At 49.6% G+C, this 21,113-nt stretch overlaps 1 long non-coding RNA gene across 3 annotated transcripts in view; it reads right to left on the bottom strand.

Moving 5' to 3' along the window:
- The window catches only part of LOC140428151 (uncharacterized), a 62,886-nt gene extending 42,119 nt beyond the window's left edge, over positions 1-20,767 (bottom strand). For 2 of the 3 annotated variants that reach the window (XR_011948718.1, XR_011948720.1), the window contains exons 1-3: positions 19,468-20,767; positions 12,404-15,054; positions 12,091-12,221 (exon numbers count right to left, since the gene is read on the bottom strand). This is a non-coding gene — a long non-coding RNA (uncharacterized lncRNA). The remainder of the gene's footprint in view (positions 1-12,090; positions 12,222-12,403; positions 15,055-19,467) is intronic. The other variant, XR_011948719.1, reaches the window with a different exon arrangement.
- Between the last annotated feature and the right edge of the window lie 346 nt (positions 20,768-21,113).

The raw sequence follows: 21,113 nt of genomic DNA, 5'->3' as shown, positions 1-21,113 counted from the left end.
CCGGGCTTCCCCCGCACCTCCCGCACTTGTCCTCCACTCCGAAGAACCTGCTCAACCTCGCTCCCGTTATGTGTGCTCTATGTAGCACCTTAAATTGGACCAGGCTAAGCCTGGCACACGAGGAAGAGGAATTTACCCTACTTAGGGCATCAGCCCACAAACCCTCCTCAATCTCCTCCCCGAGCTCTTCCCATTTTCCTTTCAGTTCTTCTACCAGCTCATCCCCCTCTTCTCTCATCTCCCGGTATATTTCGGACACTTTGCCCTCCCCGACCCACTCCCCCGAAAGCACTCTATCCTGGATCCCCTGTGTCGGGAGCAGCGGAAATTCCCTCACCTGTTGTCTCGTGAAGGCCCTCACCTGCATATACCTAAAGATATTCCCCGGAGGCAGCTCATACTTTTCCTCTAGCGCTCCCAAGCTCGCAAACGTCCCATCTATAAATAAGTCTCCCACTCTCCTAATTCCTGCCCGGTGCCAGCTCTGGAACCCTCCGTCCAACCTCCCTGCCAAGCGGTTCCTTTTAAAACATCATCTGGACACCTCAGTTCTCGGTTGCGAACAGGGTCGCAAAGGGGTTCTCGGTTTGGGAGTCAGACCCAAGGTCGGCATCTTCTCCCGGGTGCCAAACTCTGGAGTGGATCAGGGCTGAAAGGGCTGCATGGTGTGAGTTGGGGTTGCTCTCGTCATTGCGGACGAGTCGGTATGAGTTGTCACGGTGCCAATAATTGGTGTCTAGTTGTGTGGGTACAAAATCGGGGTCGTCAGTGTGGTTCGGTGGTCGGTGGTGGGGTTTATTTAGGAAAGTGATCATGAAGAGATCACTTGGATCGTAGTCGGAATTGCTCGGTGTGGGTCCTGTTGCATGGGGGTAGTAGGGGGGGCGTGCTGTGGCTATCGTCCGAGTCACAGTCGCTGTCTCTGCTGCTGCAGTCGGTGGGCGTTCCGGGGCGGAGTGTATATTTCAGGGGTGGAGTCGAGGTTGAGTCCGTGGCTGGGCTGGACGTGTTGGGGGATGGTAGGGTTACGTTGGCTGTGGGCGGGGTGTGGTGTGCTGCGTTGAGCATGACGTGGTGTGAGTGGTTAGACTGTGTTCCATATGCCTTCAGCTGGTTGATATGGAACCACGCAGTCTTACCGTTGGGGTATTTTATTTTATATATGGAAGGGCTTACTGTATCCGCAATGGAGTATGGATCCGAGTATTTTGGTGACAGGAATGTGCTAGGGTTATATACAGAGAGCATAACTTGCTGTCCTATACTGTACTCAGTCGCATGCACTGTCTTGTCGAAACAAGTCTTGCTCTGTTTCTTTCTGGTGCCCAATTTTACTGCGGCTGCTAGCTGAGCCGTTTTAACATTTTCAACTAATTGCGCCACGGCTTTCCCGTGTGTGAGGGCCGTCACTTCGGGGCTGGTCAAGTCTAAACCTAACAAATATTCTGTGCCTTTCATGGGGCGTCTGGTCATGAGGGTGTGTGGGGTGTAACCTGTGGAAGTAGAAATTGTATTACGCAGAAACATCAGCGCAAAAGGGAGGACTGAGTCCCAAGTGGTGTTCTGCTGGACCATTTTTCTGAGGGTGGATTTTAGGGTCCGATTCATGCGCTCCACGATACCACTCGACTGTGGGTGGTATGCTATGTGGAATTTTTGGGTGATGCCAAATATCGTGAGGACGTTCTGCATGACACGTCCCGTAAAATGGGAACCTTGGTCGGATTCAATGCTGCGGGGGAGTCCCCATCTTGTAAAGATGTGGTGGGACAAAATCTTGGCTGTGGTTTTTGCAGTGTTTGTGCGGGCTGGGAATGCTTCCACCCATTTCGTAAATGTGTCAATTACCACAAGTACATATTTATAGCCATTCCTGCAAGGGGGCTATAAAATCAATCTGGAGGTTAGTCCAGGGGCCGTTAACGGGTTGGGTGTGGCTGAGTTGAGCCTTTTTGGCATATCTGTCCGGATTATTCTGGGCACAGATAAGACAATTCTCGATGTAATGGTTTACATCGTCCTTTAAATTCGGCCCCCAACAAAGCTGCTTGAGGTGGGCTGTAGTGGGATCGATTCCCTGATGTCCATGACCGTCATGGAACAAATAAATCAGTTGATCCTTGTCCTGTTCAGGAACCACATAAAGGGTGTCTTTTAACACCACACCGTCATGTGTGGTCAATGCATTTTTGAACCTCTCATAGGGTGCTGGATATTTTCCTTTTACAATCTCCCTGAGATTGCTGTCCTGCTTCTGGGCCGCCACTAGATCCTCGATCTTTGTCTGTGAGACCTGAACTGCATTCACTGGTGCGCCTTCGGGGGGTGTCCAAAAGTATCCATGTCTGGAACCTGCTTTAGCCAGTGCATCGGCTTTCACATTTCCAGGGGGGGAGGAACGATGGTGACTGCGGACTTGGATTATCCCAAAAGTCCTGTTCTGGGCTCTCTTTAAAATATGAAGGAGCAATGGGGCTGAGGGGAGGGGTTTCCCGTCTGCGGAAACAAATCCTCTTGCTTTCCACAGGGGCAGGAATTCCGTGAGGCTGTTGCAGACATAGAGGCTGTCCGAGTATATGTCTGCTGGGCTGGGGAAGGAATCTGGTTGTTCCACTATATACGCGATGGCCGCGAGCTCTGCTGCCAGCGCACCTAAGTGGCCTGGAAGTTTTCACGATATTTCCTCAAGGGCCGTCCCTGCGCGTCCTTGACATAGATACCGCAACCTGTTATGCGCTTCCCTTCCAAGACTGTGGAAGATCCATCCACATAGATCTTTATGGGCTCACACGTGTCTGTGTGCTGGGGCCTCTGGGTTGAACTACCTATCTGTCTGGGGGGGGTTTTAGCGATAAAGGGGCCTGTGTCATGGTGTGGAGAGATAATTTCGCATTCATGGGGGGTTCCGGGGTACTGTAAGTTGTCGGCTAAATAGGTGTGCGTCTTTGTCCTTTTAACAGTGATGTCCCGTCCCTGCAAGAGAAGGGTCCATCTCGCTGCTCTAATCTGGCTTACTGTACCGTCCTTGAGTCGTCCGTCCAGTAAAAGTTGGGTGGGGGTGTGTTCGGTGAGAATTGTAATGGGGTTCAGTCCGGTAATACATGAAAAATACTGCACTGCCCAAAATACTGCGAGCAGGTGCCTCTTACAGGCTGAAAATCCCTGCTCTACAGCATCTGAAAGTCTGGAGGCGTAAGCTACGGGCCTTAACTGGTCGTTCCGTTCCTAGAGCAGCACGGCTGAAAGGGTGCGGTCTGCGGTTGCTACATCTATGGCGTAAGGGGAAAGCGGGTCTGGAACTTGTAGTGCGGGGGCTGCTATGAGTGCCTGTTTCAATGTATCCACAGCATCCGTAGGCTGTGGAAGCCATTCCCAGGGGGCTCCTTTCTTTAGGAGGTCTGAGAGGGGTGCTACCTTGCTGGCGAAATCGTCAATGTGGTTTCGGCAGTGGCCAACCAGTCCTAAAAACGACCGGAGGGCTGAAACGCTCTGGGGAAGGGGCAATTTGGCAATCGAGTCAATCCTTTTATGCTCGATCTCGCGTTTACCATGTGTGATAATTGTTCCCAAATATATCACCTTATCTTCCAAAATCTGGGCCTTTTTGGGATTGACTTTATAACCGATTGAGTGTAAGAGTTCCAGGACAGAAGCTCAATGTGCTCTTCCTTGGTGTCTGTCTGCAGTAGTAGGTCGTCTACGTACTGAACCAGACATTCGGGGTGAGAGAATTTGGCTAAACCATTTGCCAGCTGTCGGTGGAAAATGGAGGGGGAGTTGTGGAAGCCTTGTGGCAGGCATGTCCACGTGTACTGCTGTGCTTTAAAGGTGAAGGCAAATTTGTACTGGCATGCCTTTGCCAATGGAATGGACCAGAATCCATTACTGACGTCCAAAACCGTAAAGAATCGGGAATTGAGTCCCTGCTTGAGCATGGTCTCGGGACTTGTTGCTACTGTCGGGGCTGCTGCGGGGGTGATTTTGTTGAGTTCCCGGTAATCGATGGTCAGTCGCCATGATCCATTGGGCTTTCTCACTGGCCAAATCGGGGCATTATTAGTGGAGGCTACTGATCTTTTTTAAAAAAATATATTTTATTCAAGTTTTTTGGCCAAACATAACAATACGTAGTGTTTCTTTTACACAGCAATAAAACAATATAAATAACCGTGGCCAGTTTTAAACAAATAAATAAGTAATAGATAAACAAAAACAAAAAACAGATCTAAATGGCAACTGCCTTGTCAAAAATAAATACTCTCCAAGAATACAATCCAATATACAATTACATATACCAAATACCTATACATATACAATAACATCCCTGAGAGTCCGTCCGATTCCTCCCCCCCACCCCCTCCCCCCTGGGTTGCTGCTGTTATCTACTTCTTTTCCATTCCCTCTATCTTTCTGTGAGGTAGTCGACGAACGGTTGCCACCGCCTGGTGAACCCCTGAGCCGAACCCCTTAACACGAACTTAATCCGTTCTAACTTTATGAACCCTGCCATATCGTTTATCCAGGTCTCCACCCCCGGGGGTTTGGCTTCCTTCCACATTAACAATATCCTGCGCCGGGCTACAAGGGACGCAAAGGCCAACACGTCAGCCTCTCTCGCCTCCAGCACTCCCGGCTCTTCTGCAACCCGAAATATAGCCAACCCCCAGCTTGGTTCGACCCGGACCCCCACCACCTTCAAAAGCACCTTTGCCACCCCCACCCAGAACCCCTGTAGTGCCGGGCATGACCAAAACATGTGGGTGTGATTCGCTGGGCCTCTCGAGCATCTCGCACACCTATCCTCTACCCAAAAAAATTTACTAAGCCGTGCTCCAGTCATATGCGCCCTGTGTAGCACCTTAAATTGTATCAGGTGGACGATGAGTTTACCTACGTAGGACATCAGCCCACAGCCCCTCCTCAATCTCCTCCCCCAGTTCTTCTTCCCATTTCCCTTTCAGCTCATCTACCATGATCTCCCCCTCGTCCCTCATCTCCCTGTATATGTCCGCCACCTTACCGTCCCCCACCCATGTCTCTGAGATCACTCTATCCTGCACTTCCTGCGTCGGGAGCTGCGGGAATTCCCTCACCTGTTGCCTCGCAAAAGCCCTCAATTGCATATACCGAAATGCATTCCCTTGGGGCAACCCATATTTCTCCGTCAGCGCTCCCAGACTCGCAAACGTCCCATCTACAAATAGATCTCTTAATTGTACTACCCCAGCTCTTTGCCATGCTCCAAATCCCCCATCCATTCTTCCCGGAACGAACCTATGATTGTTTCTTATCGGGGACCGCACCGAAGCTCCCGTCCCTCCCCTATGCCGTCTCCACTGCCCCCAAATTCTCAATGTAGCCACCACCACCGGGCTTGTGGTGTATTTCTTTGGTGAGAACGGCAACGGCGCCGTCACCATTGCTTGCAGGCTAGTCCCCCTGCAGGACGCCCTCTCCAATCTCTTCCACGCCGCTCCCTCCCCTTCTCCCATCCACTTACACACCATTGAAACATTGGCGGCCCAGTAGTACTCACTTAGGCTCGGTAGTGCCAGCCCCCCCCTGTCCCTACTACGCTGCAAGAATCCCCGCCTCACTCTCGGGGTCTTCCCCGCCCACACAAAACTCATAATGCTCTTCTCAATTCTTTTGAAAAAAGCCTTCGTGATCACCACCGGGAGGCACTGGAACACAAAAAGGAATCTTGGGAGGACCACCATTTTAACCGCCTGCACCCTACCTGCCAATGACAGGGACACCATGTCCCATCTCTTGAAATCCTCCTCCATCTGTTCCACCAACCGTGTTAAATTAAGCCTATGTAATGTACCCCAATTCTTGGCTATCTGGATCCCCAGGTACCGGAAGTCCCTTGTTACCTTCCTCAACGGTAAATCCTCTATCTCTCTGCTCTGCTCCCCCGGATGCACCACAAATAGCTCACTTTTCCCCATGTTCAGTTTATACCCTGAAAAATCCCCGAACTCCCCAAGTATCCGCATTATCTCTGGCATCCCCTCCGCCGGGTCCGCCACATATAGCAACAAATCATCCGCATACAGAGATACCCGGTGTTCTTCTCCCCCCCTAAGTACTCCCCTCCACTTCCTGGAACCCCTCAGTGCCATGGCCAGGGGTTCAATCGCCAATGCAAACAATAACGGGGACAGAGGGCATCCCAGCCTCGTCTCTCTATGGAGCCGAAAATAGTCAGACCCCCGTCCATTCGTGACCACGCTCGCCATCGGGGCCCTATACAGCAACTGTACCCACCTGATATACCCGTCCCCAAAGCCAAATCTCCTCAACACCTCCCACAAATAATCCCACTCCACTCTATCAAATGCTTTCTCGGCATCCATCGCCACCACTATCTCCGCTTCCCCCTCTGGTGGGGGCATCATCTTTACCCCTAGCAGCCTCCGTATATTTGTATTTAGCTGTCTCCCCTTCACAAACCCAGTTTGGTCCTCATGGACCACCCCGGGACACAATCCTCTATCCTCATTGCCATTACCTTGGCCAGAATCTTAGCATCCACATTCAGGAGGGAAATGGGCCTGTATGACCCACATTGCAGCGGGTCTTTTTCCTTCTTTAGGAGGAGCGATATCGTTGCCTCTGACATAGTCGGGGGCAGCTGCCCCCTTTCCCTCGCCTCATTAAAGGTTCTCATCAGTAGCGGGGCCAGCAAGTCCAAATATTTCTTATAGAATTCAACTGGGAATCCGTCTGGTCCCGGGGCCTTCCCCGCCTGCATGCTTCCAATCCCTTTCACTACTTCCTCCGTCTCAATCTGTGCTCCCAGCCCCACTCTCTCCTGTTCCTCCACCTCAGGAAATTCCAGCTGATCCAGAAAGCACATCATTCTCTCCTTCCCGTCCGGGGGCTGCGCTTCATATAATCTTTCATAAAATGCCGATGCAACCCAGGGGGAAGGGGGGGGGGGGTGGTTTAGTTTAGTTTAGGTCAAAGATAAAGGAGTTTTGTTACTTGTGTATTGTTAAAAATTTCTGTATTGTTATTGTTGCGTTTGCTTTGTAAGAGGGGAAAAATTGTTGTTTGGGAAAAAAATTTCAATAAAACATATTTAAAAAAAAAAGAGGGCCCGGGTGTTCGCGCACTTAAAGAGACTGAAGGCGGACGTAGTCATGCTCCAGGAGACGCATCTGAAGGTGGCGGATCAGGTTAGGTTAAGAAAAGGATGGGTGGGACAGGTATTCCACTCAGGGTTGGACGCGAAAAACAGGGGGGTGGCGATACTGATGGGGAAACGGGTGTCGTTCGAGGCTAAGAATATAGTGGTGGATAACGGGGGCAGATATGTGATGGTGAGTGGTAGATCGCAGGGAGAGGCGGTCGTGCTGGTAAATGTATATGACCCGAACTGGGATGACGCGGGATTTATGAAGCGGATGCTGGGACGTATCCCGGACCTGGAGGTGGGAAGCTTGGTAATGGGGGGGGGACTTCAACACTGTGCTGGATCCAGGGCTAGACCGGTCTAGATCCAGGACCGGGAGTAGGCCGGCAGCGGCCAAGGTGCTTAGGGGATTTATGGAACAAATGGGGGGAGTGGATCCGTGGAGGTTTGCTAGGCCGTTGGCCAAAGAGTTTTCCTTTTTCTCCCACGTCCACAAGGTATATTCCCGAATAGACTTCTTTGTTATGAGTAGGGCACTGATCTCGAAGGTGGCAAGAACGGAGTATTCGGATATGGCCGTTTCAGACCATGCCCCGCACTGGGTGGATCTGGAACTAGGAGAGGAGAGGGAGCAGCGCCCACTCTGGCGACTGGAGGTGGGACTATGGCGGATGAGGGGGTCTGTGGAAGGGTGCGGGGGTGTATTGAGAGATACCTGGAGGTCAATGACGATGGTGAGGTTCAGGTGGGGGTAGTATGGGAAGCGCTGAAGGCGGTGGTTAGAGGAGAGCTGATCTCCATTAGAGCCCACAAGGAGAAACAAGAGGGCAAAGGGAGAGATTAGTGGGGGAGATTTTGAGGGTGGATAAAAGATATGTGGAGGCCCCGGACGAAGGACTATATAGAGAGAGGCGAAGACTTCAGACGGAGTTTGTCCTGCTGACCACAGGAAAGACAGAGGCACAGTGGAGGAAGGCACAGGGGATGCGATATGAGTCTGGGGAAAAGGCGAGCCGGCTGCTGGCCCACCAACTTCGTAAGAGGATAGCGGCAAGAGAGATTGGGGGAGTTAGGGATGAAACGGGAACTATGGAGCAGAGAGCAGGGAAGGTAAATGAGGTGTTTAAGACGTTTTATGAGAGGCTATATAAGTCCCAACCCCCGGGGGGAAAAGAGGGAATGCTACATTTTCTGGACCAACTAAGGTTCCCGAGGGTGGAGGAGCAGGAGGTGGCAGGTCTGGGGGCGCCAATCGAGGTGGATGAGGTGGCTAAGGGACTGGGAAACATGCAGGCAGGGAAAGCCCCGGGACCAGACGGGTTTCCGGTGGAATTCTACAGGAAATATGTGGACCTGTTGGCCCCGCTGCTGGCGAGAACCTTTAACGAGGCCAGGGAAGGGGGGATACTACCCCCGACAATGTCGGAGGCGACAATATCATTAATTCTGAAGCGGGATAAAGATCCGCTGCAATGCGGGTCATACAGGCCTATCTCACTCCTAAATGTAGACGCCAAACTGCTGGCAAAAGTGCTGGCGACAAGGATAGAGGATTGCGTCCTGGGGGTGGTGCATGAAGACCAGACAGGGTTTGTAAAGGGGAGACAACTGAATGTTAACGTTTGACGGCTGCTGGGGGTGATGATGACGCCCCCAGCGGAGGGGGAGGCAGAGATAGTGGCGGCGATGGATGTGGAGAAGGCATTTGATAGGGTGGAGTGGGACTATTTGTGGGAGGTGCTGAGGAGGTTTGGGTTCGGGGAGGGGTTTGTTAGATGGGTCAGACTCCTATATGGGGCCCCAGTGGCAAGTGTAGTCACAAACCGGCAAAGATCGGGGTATTTTCGGCTACACAGGGGAACAAGACAAGGGTGTCCCCTGTCCCTATTACTGTTCGCGTTGGCAATTGAACCACTGGCCATAGCGTTGAGGGACTCTAAGAAATGGAGGGGGGTGGTTAGAGGGGGAGAGGAGCATCGAATGTCACTCTATGCTGACGACTTACTGCTATATGTTGCGGACCCTGTAGAGGGGATGCCAGAGTTTATGCAGATACTGAGGGAGTTTGGAGATTTCTCGGGATACAGGCTAAATATGGGGAAGAGCGAGCTTTTTGTAATACACCCCGGGGACCAGGGAAGAGGAATAGACGCTCTGCCATTAAGGAGAGTGGAAAGGAGCTTCCGATATCTGGGGATCCAGGTCGCCAGGAACTGGGGAACTCTACACAGACTTAATCTGACGCGACTGGTGGAGCAGATGGAGGAGGACTTCAAGAGGTGGGATATGTTGCCACTCTCATTGGCGGGCATAGTGCAGGCGGTAAAAATTATGGTCCTCCCGAGGTTTCTTTTCGTGTTTCAGCGTCTCCCCATTCTGATCACAAAGGCCTTTTTCAAAAAAATAGACAGGAGCATTATGAGCTTTGTGTGGGCAGGGAAGACCCCGAGGGTAAAGAGGGGGTTCCTGCAGCGCAGTAGGGATAGAGGGGGACTGGCGCTGCTGAGCCTGAACGACTACTACTGGGCCGCCAATGTGGCGATGGTTTGTAAGTGGATGAGGGAGGGAGAGGGGGCAGCGTGGAAGAGGCTGGAGATGGCGTCCTGCAAAGGAACGAGCCTAAAGGCGCTGGTGACGGCGCCGTTGCCGTTCTCCCCGAAAAGGTATACCACAAACCCAGTGGTGGTGGCAATCTTGAGGATCTGGGGGCAGTGGAGGCGACACAGGGGGGTGACGGGTGCCTCGGTGTGGTCCCCGATTAGGAATAACCACAGGTTTGTCCCAGGAAGGATGGATGGGGGGTTCCAGAGTTGGCAACGAGTAGGAATTAGGAAACTGAGGGACCTGTTTTTGACGGGACGTTTGCAAGTCTAGGAGCGCTGGAGGAAAAATATGAGTTGCCCCCGGGGAATATCTTCAGATATATGCAAGTGAGGGCGTTTACGAGGCAACAGGTGAGGGAATTTCCGCTGCTCCCGACACAGGGGAGCCAAGATAGAGTGATTTCCGGGGTATGGGTCGGGGAGGGCAAAGTGTCCGAAATATATCAGGAGATGAGAGACGAGGGGGAGGCGATGATAGAGGAGCTGAAGGGAAAATGGGAAGAAGAGCTGGGAGAGGAGATTGAGGAATGGCTGTGGGCTGATGCCCTAAGCAGGGTAAATTCCTCGTCTTCGTGCGCCAGGCTTAGCCTGATTCAATTTAAGGTTCTACACAGAGCACATATGACGGGAGCAAGACTGAGCAGGTTCTTCGGAATGGAGGACAAGTGTGGGAGGTGCTCAGGAAGCCCGGCGAACCACACACACATGTTCTGGTCGTGTCCGGCATTGGATGAACTGGAGGGGCGTGGCAAGGGTGATTTCAAAGGTGGTGAAGGTCCGGGTCAAGCCAGGCTGGGGGTTAGCGATATTTGGGGTAGCGGAAGAGCCGGGAGTGCAGGAGGTGAAAGAGGCCGATATTCTGGCCTTTGCGTCCCTGATAGCCCGGCGAAGGATCCTACTTATGTGGAAGGAAGCGAAACCCCCCGGCGTGGAGGCCTGGATAAACGACATGGCAGGGTTCATAAAGCTGGAACGAATAAAATTTGCGCTGAGAGGATCGGCTCAGGGGTTCTCCAGGCGGTGGCAACCGTTCCTCGACTATCTAGCGGCACTATTTTTTGTCACTTTGTTAGTTCACTATATTATTTAAATAATGTTATTTACCAGTTATTATATTATTTTTATGTTGATTTGTAAAAACGGAAAAGGTTTGTTTGAAAAATTTAATAAAATATATATTTTTTAAAAAGATAGGCACTCCTAGCTACCAATCTGTACCAACTTCGAATATCGCAGGCTCAGAACCCGAACAAAAGGCCATGTGTTCCCCTGACCTGGTGTGCCAGTTCCAAGTTAAGTATATGCCTTTTAGTTGTAGAAGTAGCTTAAACGTAGAATTTGTGCATGAGTAGCGATTACTGTGTATAATAAATGTGCTTTGATTTAAACCATACTAATCGGTGTGTTGGATTATTGAACATTACACGGACTTGAACCACGTGGCGGTATCATAAAGATACCTGGCGACTCAAGAGCAAAGGTAATAAAACAGAGCAATTGAACTAAGGCAAAGTTAGCAACATTATGGGCAATTAAATACTGACTTAACCAGCAACGCCCACATCCCATAAATTAATTTTTAAAAAAAAGTATGCAGTACATGTAAACAAACTGGTGAACTCCAGACCCTCACCACACTCCAAAGTAAATAACAGATGCGACCAAAGCAGATCCTACGGTTTTCTCAGTGTTGTATCTGCGTTGGCTGTCTGAAGGGGGAATTTACCTCATGCCAGTCCCGCATCTCCTCCCTGTTGCACTTCACCCTCTTCCTTTATAGATAGTAATCCAATTCCCTCTTAAAACTGTCGGCACTACACTCTCAGGCAGTGTATTCCAGATCCTAACCACTTGCTGTGTGAAAAGAAAACAATTCCGAGGTCTCCATTGCTTCTTTTGCCAATTACCTTGAATCTTGTGCCCTCGGGTTCTCCATCCTTGTACAACAATTTTGTATACCACTATCTGGCCTATGGTTTCTTCACTGGATCAAACTCCTGGCCCTTCCTCCCTAACAGCACTGCGAGCATATCTTACACCAGTCATTTTCAAACCCAGGGTCGTGAATGTGGGTGGGTCACGGGGCTATGTGACGTTGCATTCCCAATTGCAGGGCCATGTGCCACGGTATTCCCGATTGCAGAAAGCAGTGCCCAATGGCATGACCGGCTTTTAAAAATGCCGGCCGAAACCGGCTTTCAGAATACCGGCCGTTCTGTGCATGTGTGTCCCCTCAGTCGTGCACAGGCCAGGATCCCAGCGGGGCAGAACACCTCCTGACATCAGCACTTACCCAGGAGCAGATTGTTTTTGGTGTTTTTTAAATCGCTGGAGTCTTCCTACCTGGAGCAGTGGGAGAGAGCAGGTCACACTGACGTCACGCGTTCTGGGCAGAAGAGGGATTACTCCATTTTACAGCTGCCAGCGGTGCTGGTGTGAACTCCAGGGCCTCTGGTGAACAACCCATAAAGAAGCTGAAAACAGGAACAAAACAGCATTAAGATTACTTGAGGTATGTATTATTAATTGTGACATTGCAAATCAGGATTCATAGCTCATGTGTGTTATTTGCAGGGCAGCACTGGCAAATGAAAGTTTAAAACCTTCAAAACTTCAGATATTTGAAGACTAAGCATGGCAAGTTCGGCAGACAAACCTCTTAATTTTTTTCAATGGATGCAATGATGTGAGATGTGGATGTGCTCACAATCACTGACACCAAGGACAAAGTCGTAGAAGCAAGTTCCTTTATTAGTTTCGAGTCTGCAGAGTCGGGTGCCTCCACTAGAGAAGCACACTCTACGGCAATTGTTCTATCCCTTTTATCCTAATCCCATCGCCCCAGTCCCCTCCACTCTTGCCTGATCGGTTCAGGTTGTCGAGGTTCACATTCTTTCCGGTACGCCTACCATCTGTTACATTGCATGTTCACGTTAACGTCAGTTGCTCGCCACAACCTGTTATCTCCACATCCTATGGCCCATTATAATGATTTAATCAAACCGTATCCCTCACAATGGCCCATTATAATGATTTAATCAAACCGTATCTCTCATAATGTTATCTCCACATCCTATGGCCCATTCTAATGATTTAATCAAACCTCATTCCTCACAATGGCCCCTTCTAATGATTTAATCAAACCTTATCCTCACAATGGCCCATTCTAATGATTTAATTAAACCTTATCCCTCACAATCCACCCTTTTTCTTTCTATAAGTATTTGAATAAATCACTTGGCGTACTTAGTCTCCAGTTTACTCAGCATCAACTTAATTTCCTCCCATTGCAACTGCTGAACCTCACCTGGTTTGAGTATCATAATTTTCTGTAAGCCGGGTGTGCCTTCCGCTTGGCCAGTTCGTCCAACAGGGACCGTCACCGCCTGCATCCGTCCCACCACACTCATAATGAGTCTCTGGAAGCATGGTATGAGACAGGGCAGGAATAGTAAGCCAGCTAAGGCACATAGGAGTATGAACCCCATTGTCTTCCACCAGGTTCCATCAAAGACACTAGGCCACCACCCTCCAACCCCAAATGACTTCCATTTTTGGACAGGGACATGTGCAATCTTTCGAATCCCCTCTGATATCTCCATAACGGCTTCCCCATTGTTATCGATATTGAGGCAGCAATTTGATAAATTAAACTTCCCACATACTCCCCCCTCAGCTAAAAGGTAGTCCAATGCCAATCTGTTTTGGTAAATTGCCACCCTCATCTGAGTCTGCTGCTTAGCCAATAGCCCCAAGGCCTCGGCTGTCCTGTTCGTTATGATCTCCAGGACATCCTGCAACCTGATAACGCGGTTCAGTATATAAATTGGTGTGCGGTAACCCCATGAGCCATCCTCCGCCCAAGTCGCCGGCCCATAATAGGAGATTACTCTCTCAGGGGGCCATTCCTCGTCCTTCCATGTACCGATTTCCACACTCCTCCTGGGACGTCTTAGATCGTCAAAGACCCTCACTCCCAGGGCGTTACCTCTGCGTTTGGGAAGCAGGAAGAAACCGGGTTGTATCAACCCTAGGGAACAAGTCCCTTTCCAATTCGGGGGTAAAATCGAGTACCCTCTTTTTCCGCAAATCCAAAATAATCCTTCCGGGGCCGGGCCTCCTTTGTTCGTATCATGAGCTCATGTTTTCATGCCGGGAATCCCTAAATAGGGATTATCAGTTTCGGCTTTGCATTTCCACAGACCTTCAGTGGTGTTGTCACACGTCCCTTGGATGGGAGCATCGGTAGCCCGCCAGTACCATGTAGGCCTTTCGGGCCACCAGGAGGTGCTACCATTTTTGTGGAATGTCTTGATCCGTTTACACGGACTCACCCCCACGTGTTTCACAGGCGACCCTGATGGGTCATTAGCAATACACTCAGTTGCCAGGGGAGTATCGGTTAGTACCCACTCCTGGGGTCTACGGTGGGTGCTGGTAGTTATGTTCCACTTAAATAGGTCTGCTGCTTCCATGGTAGAACCTCTCCAGGGCCATCTTTCATTCATAAGGGGCCCCCCACAGACCCAACAGTTAGTAACCTTCAGTGTCTGAGTAATCCTCAGGGCCAGGTCGACAAATAAATTTCCCCCAGCCTTGGGTAGCTGGATCTCATGTTGGATCTCCTCATAAAGGGAGGGGTATACCTGGGGAGCAGTTGGTTTAGGGGTAGCCTTGACCTTCTTCTTTTCCTTCACCATTATTTCCCTTTCTCTATCCTGTAATACTCGTTCACCCGTCCCCCATTGCCCCCTTGGCCATAAACATAGCCATTGTCCTTGGGGGCCCTTGGTAACCAACTGAATTCTGTAGCATATAATATCGCTTCCCCCCTTCCTCGCATTCTATAAGCTTCTTATAACAGGATGAGGAGATGGAGGTGTGATATGTAAATGCCGTATGTGTGCCAGTTCTGGTCCTTACCTTAGTATAACATTTATCACATTTCTGTAAGCCTTCAATTAAAACGACTAGACATGTCACCATGACAATTTTAAACAGCATTCTTATCTGAGTCCTTTGAGAATATTAAAGTCAATGGTTGTTCGCCCTCTTTCACCGTCCACTGATCAGTGTTGTCTTCCGGAGGCGCAATTGGCCCTTTTGTTCTAGCGGCGTGTGTCCACCCTCTTTCTTTTGTTCGGACTGAAGTTTCAGTGGTGAGGAGGATCTGGAAAGGTCCTTCCCAAACGGGCCGTAGTTTTTCTGCTCTCCACGATTTTATCAACACCCACTCGCCTGGGTGTAACTTATGTATATAAAAGTCCAATGGGGGTGTTTGAGACAGGAGTCCCTTTGCTTTCAGTTCTGTAAGCGAACAAGATACTGCCAGTAAATAGTTCCTCATAAACACATCGTTACTTTCTACCATTGGGACTCCCTCACTCCTTCCCAAGTAAAGTAGTCCGAACAACATTTCATAGGGTGATACCCCTATATCTTTTCGGGGCGCGGTTCAAATTCTTAATAGTGCCAGAGGTAGGCATTTGGTCCATGGGAGGTGTGTTTCCAACATTAACTTGGTTAGCTGCGTCTTTAGGGTGCTATTCATTCTTTCCACCATCCTTGAGCTCTGGGGGTGCCACGGTGTATGGAGATCCCATTGTATTCCCATGGTTTCACAAATTAATTGATGCACCTTGGATGTAAAATGAGTCCCTCGGTCGGAGTCAATGGACTCAATAACCCCATATCGTGGGATAATTTGTTCTAGCAGTATCTTTCCCACTGCCTGGGCCGTGGCGGTGGGGAAGGCCTCCACCCATCGGGTGTAGTAGTCCACTATTACCAAGACGTATCTCCATTTCTGGACCAAAGGAAGTTCTGTAACATCTATCTGTATTCTTTGGAAGGGGCGGATGGCCAATTTCCGACCCCCTTTTTGTCTTTCGCATATTCTTTTTGTTTATCGTCTGGCATATTATGCATCGATCGCCTACCTGCTTAGCTAGTGTGTGGATTCCAGTACAAGCATATACCCGCAGAAAGGCATCACAGAGAGCCTGGGTGCCCCAATGTGACTGGGAGTGTATCTGTCCCAAGAGTTCCCTGGATATTTTCTTGTTTAATACTTGTCGCCCATCTGTTAGTCTCCACTCCCCTTTTTCATTTTTAGTTGCTCCTAACTCCTTCATTTGTTGTTGCTCCACAAGTGTGAAGACAGGTTCTTTGGTAATCTCTAATGACGTGGGGATGAGACTCATTATTTTAATGGTGTCTCCCATGGCAGCCTGCCTGGCCGCTTCATCAGCCAGTCTATTTCCTCGGGCCTCCAGGGAGTTCCCTCCCTGGTGTCCGGGAACATGGACCACTGCTATTTCCTCCGATAACTGGAGCGCGCTTAACATTTGCTCTATCAATTTTTCGTGGGCCAATCCTTTCCCTCTGGTGGTTATCATTCCCCTTTCCTTCCATATTTTTCCAAACGTATGTACTATCCCAAAGGCATATGTGGAGTCGGTATGTACCGTTCCATGCTCTCCCTTCAGTAACTCCAAAGCCCTTAATAATGCATATAACTCACAAGTCTGTGCTGACCAATCGTTAGGCAATCTCCCTGTCTCAACTCTGTTCAGTGCTTTCCCATCCACTATTGCGTATCCACTGTGTCTCTTCCCGTTTATGCATCGAGATGATTCGTCAATAAACCATCTATTCCCCTCGGGCAGTGGTTCCTCTCCCAAGTCCTCCCTACTTTTTGCTTGGTATTCAATTAAATCTAGGCAGTGATGTTCTGGGTCTCCTTCCTCCTCCGGCCCACTAAATAGGAATTGTGAGGGGTTTACACCCCTATCTGTTATCATTTTTAAATCATCCCTTTCCATTAAGATTGCCTCGTATTTTAGAATTCGGGAGTCAGTGAGCCATCTGTGGGATCTCTGTGTCAGGATTGTATGTACCGTATGCGGGGTTGCTACGATTAATTCGCCGCCGAAAGTGAGTTTACGGGTTTCTTCCACAAGAGCCGCTGTAGCGGTCACTGCTTGGACGCACAGTGGCCATCCGCGGGACACAGGATCCAATACTTTCGACAAGAATGCTACTGGCCTTTTGTTTCCTCCCCACTTTTGGGTCAGAACCCCCATTGCCGTTCCACCTTCCACATTAACATAGAGGTAAAAGGGCTTCTCCAAACATGGGAGAGAGAGCACTGGTGCCCTTATCAGGCTTTGTTTTAGTTCATCATATCTATCTTTTTCCTCCTGTTTCCATTTCAATTCCTTTACTTTCTCTGCCATTTTGTCATATAGGAACTTAGTTTTTGATGCAAAATTCTCGATCCAAATTAAACCTCTTTCTCCTAGGAAAGAGGAGGTTTTGTCCAAGCCGGACAGTAGCAGGTCATCCATATATTGCAATAATTGGGTCTCCTGCTTGCTACTATATTCCTCTAGTACTTGTTCTAGCACTTGCCCGAACAAGTTAGGTGACTCGGTGAATCCCTGGAGTAGAACCTTCCACCTATATTGTTGCTTCCGTCGGGTGTATGGATTCTCCCATTCAAAGGCAAAAATATCTCGGCTTTTCTCATCAAGTGGGCAGCTCCAGAATGCATCTTTTAGATCCACCACACTGAACCATTTATGGGCATGGGGAATCTGTCCCATAATGGTATATGGGTTTGGCACTACAGGATGGCGCTTTTCCACTATTTTGTTCAGCTTTCTCAGATCTTGCACCATCCGATACGTTCCGTCAGACTTTTTGACTGGTAATATGGGGGTATTATATGGGGACATGCAGGGCTCCACCACTCCTTCTACCTCCAATATTTCTATCACTGGTTGGAGTCCCTTCCGCCCTTCCATTGAGATGGGGTACTGTCTTACACGGACTGGTTCACATCCGGCTTTCAGGCTGATCTTTAGCGGGGGTATATGTAACCCTCCCCGGCCCAGATCATGGGGTTTATTTATTTTTCGTCTTGGTCCGTCAGAACGTACATTTTCACTACTACGTTTCCATTTTCCGGGGCCGTCCCTAATTTTAATTGCATTTGCAGATCTCGTCCCATTAAATTCATCCCTGCTTGTAGAATTAATATTAAGGTTTCAATTGCTTCTCTCATTTGGTATTTAACGAGTACGTCCTCTATTTCTGGGGCTATTAATGCTTTTCCCCCTACTCCCGCAATTTTAATTTTTCCCTTTCCTGTGTTCATTCCTTTTGGTATATGGATAATACTTGATCTTTCTGCCCCTGAATCTACCATAAATACCACTTCCTCTCCCCAGGGTCCCACTTTCAAATTAACCAAGGGCTCCCTTCTGTATCCTTTAAACCCCAGGGAGTGGAGCCCCTGACCCCCCTATTCATCCTCTTCCATCATGGCGTATACTTTCGCCTCCTTCTTTCTCTTTGGGCAATCTCTTTTAAAGTGTCCTTCCTCATCACAATAATATTTCATGGGTCCTGTCTCCCAATTTCCTGGTCCTTGTCCTCCTCTTCCTCTACCTCTGCCTCTTCCCCTCCCCCGTTGTCCTTGTCGACCCCCCCTGCCTCTACCTGGGGTCTCTCTCGTCCACTTCTTTTCCACAACCTGCTCTACCGCCTGCATCATTATCTTCGCCTTACCCTTCGCTTTCTCGTCTTCCCTTCTCACATATACTTTTTGTGCTTCCTTTAGTAACTCGTTCATTGATTTGTCATTCCAGTCTTCCAACTTTTCTAATTTCTTTTTAACATCTGGCCACGATTTAGTGACAAAGTTAGCTCGCAAGACTTGCTGCCCAGCGTCTGATTCTGGGTCAATGCCTGAGTATTGTTGTATATTCCGCCTTAATCTTTGGAGGAATATTGCCAGAGCCTCATCTTTTTCCTGTCTATTCTCAAATGCTTTCTCGAAATTCTGTCCCTTTGGGACCGATTCTCTTATCCCTTTTACAATTAACTTTCTGTAATCTATCATATCTTGTCTCCCCGCTTGTGTTTGTTGGTCCCATGCGGGTCGGGCAATTGGAAATTTTGTGTTCTCTGGTATTGCCGGGACATTCCCTACAGCAGGGTTTTCTCTTTCCCAAATCCTCATTCCTGCTTCTTACCATTTGCCTCTTGTCTGGGGTTAAGAGATTCCCCAGAATGGCCTGCATTTCGTCCCAGGAATATATATTGGGTCCAAGGAATTGATCTAATTGTTCAGCCACTGTCAGGGGGTCCTCCAGCAGGTTTTTCATTTCTTTCTTGAAACTTCTTACTTCAGTACTTGTTAGGGGCACGTTCACAAATCCCAAGTTACCGTCACCCATGGGTACCTCCCTCAAGGGGAACAGCACCGTTGGACGGGTGCTTGGTAGAGGGAAATTTTTGACATCGTCCTTTAACTGCTGGACTTCTGTTTTTCTTGACCTCGGGATCGTCCCCATTCCCCCTGGTTGATCATTATGGGCCCCTGTTTCTGTTGAAGGAGTGTGGGGCCCTTGTATTATGTCCGGAGGATTTAGAGGCTGAGGATGGTTTATGGGCACTGGTTGGTCTTCCCGTTGCGGTGGGGGAAGCGAGGAGGATTTATGGGCGCCTGTTGGTCTGCCAGTTGTGGCTGATTATTCTGAGGGGGCGCATTGGGCTGCAGATAGGGCGGTGGCAGACTGTCTAAACAGTCCCACTGAGGGGGAGGGAGAGGTTCTTGGTCTTTCTTCCCTTTAACGTTCAAGTTAAACATATTGGTGACCATCATCCAACAAGCGGCATAACTACTTTCTTCGGGTTTAACGGGTGACTTACTGTTAACGTAAATGTTTAACTGTTGGCACGCCCAATCCTCGTCTGATCCATATTTTGGCCATAAAATTGAGGGTGGTGCTATTGGTTCTTCTGGCCATCTGTAGTAACAATACCGGATCATCTTTTCCTTTGACTTCCCCTTAGTACAAGAGGTGGCTTTGTAACATTCGCCCCAACGGACTATCGGGCGGGATTTCTGGATTCGTTTTTCCATCCTTTTCCTTTTTACTGGGTTTACTACCCATGTCTAATCCTTAATCCTGCGTTACTTAATTAACCTGGACCTTGTTTCCTTAAGACAATAAATTCCGTCGTCTTCCCACCGTCGCCCGAGTAATACTTAAGTCAATTTTCTTACCCGGGTCTTGTACACAAGAATTGCTCGACAGTCTACTTTTTCCTGGTTCGTCTCCCTCTTGCTTCTAGAGTCCTCTGGTCCGGGCCGCGTCACTGCGTCAGCCCGAGAGCGGTGATTTCAGAGACTACCGAAATTGGTAGGACGTGTCGTCTCGTCACTCCTCGCTCCCGGCTACTGGCAGAGCGCCGTTGGGATCCCGGACGAGCCCCCAAGTTTGTGAGATGTGGATGTGCTCACAATCACTGACACCAAGGACAAAGTCGTATAAGCAAGTTCCTTTATTAGTTTTGAGTCTGCAGAGTCGGGTGCCTTCACTAGAGAAGCACACTCTACGGCAATTGTTCTATCCCTTTTATCCTAATCCCGTCGCCCCAGTCCCCTCCCCTCTTGCGTGATCGGTTCAGGTTGTCGAGGTTCACATTCTTTCCGGTATGCCTACCATCTGTTACATTGTATGTTCACGTTAACGTCAGTTGCTCGCCACATCCTGTTATCTCCACATCCTATGGCCCATTCTAATGATTTAATCAAACCGTATCCCTCACAATGGCCCCTTCTAATGATTTAATCAAACCTTATCCCTCACAAATGAGATTTTAACTCATCAGCTGAAGTTATTATCAGAAATATAGAGATTGTGAGAGGCGAGCAGGCTCACCTGTCACATTAAAGGTAAGTGAAAATAGTGGGATGAGAAGTTCGGCCCCGCGGATTGCCAAATCTGCTGGCGTGGGTCTCGAAGGATGGCTGGTTGATAAAAATGGGTCCCGGGCAAAAAAAGTTTGAAAAACACAAAGTTACACCACATGGACAGCTGTGGTTCCAGAAGGCAGCTCATCACCACCTCCTCCAGGGCAACGAGGGATGGCACGAGGCGGAGGCGATCTACCTTCTCCCTAACCTGGGGGAGGGGAGCAGGCACTTTCTCCCTGACCACTTCCTTGGCTGGCGGCGGTGCTAAGGAAGTGACGCACAAGCCGGAAGCGGCGAGTGTTTGGCGCGGTGTTGGGGTTATCGTCTGTTCGTTTGGAAGCTAGCAACCTTTTAAACCTTTGAAGGCGGCGGTATCCCGCTCGAGCCAAACAGCTGCTGCTCGCTCTGTCTCCGCGCGCCATGCCCCCCAAGCCACCGAGGAGAGCGGCCGCCGGTGTCCCTGAGGAGAGCGTCTCTCCGGGCAGGTAAGGGCGGGCAAGGCAGCGGGCAGCTTGCTTGGTGCTGTCGGCGGCCTGACTCTCAGCACACCGCGATCACGAAGGAGGAGGGATAAATAATCGGTGTTTACCGACCA

The sequence above is a fragment of the Scyliorhinus torazame genome, chromosome 8 (assembly GCF_047496885.1).
Source record: "Scyliorhinus torazame isolate Kashiwa2021f chromosome 8, sScyTor2.1, whole genome shotgun sequence".
Lineage (NCBI taxonomy): Eukaryota > Metazoa > Chordata > Chondrichthyes > Carcharhiniformes > Scyliorhinidae > Scyliorhinus > Scyliorhinus torazame.
This window is presented reverse-complemented; position numbering and strand designations above follow the sequence as displayed.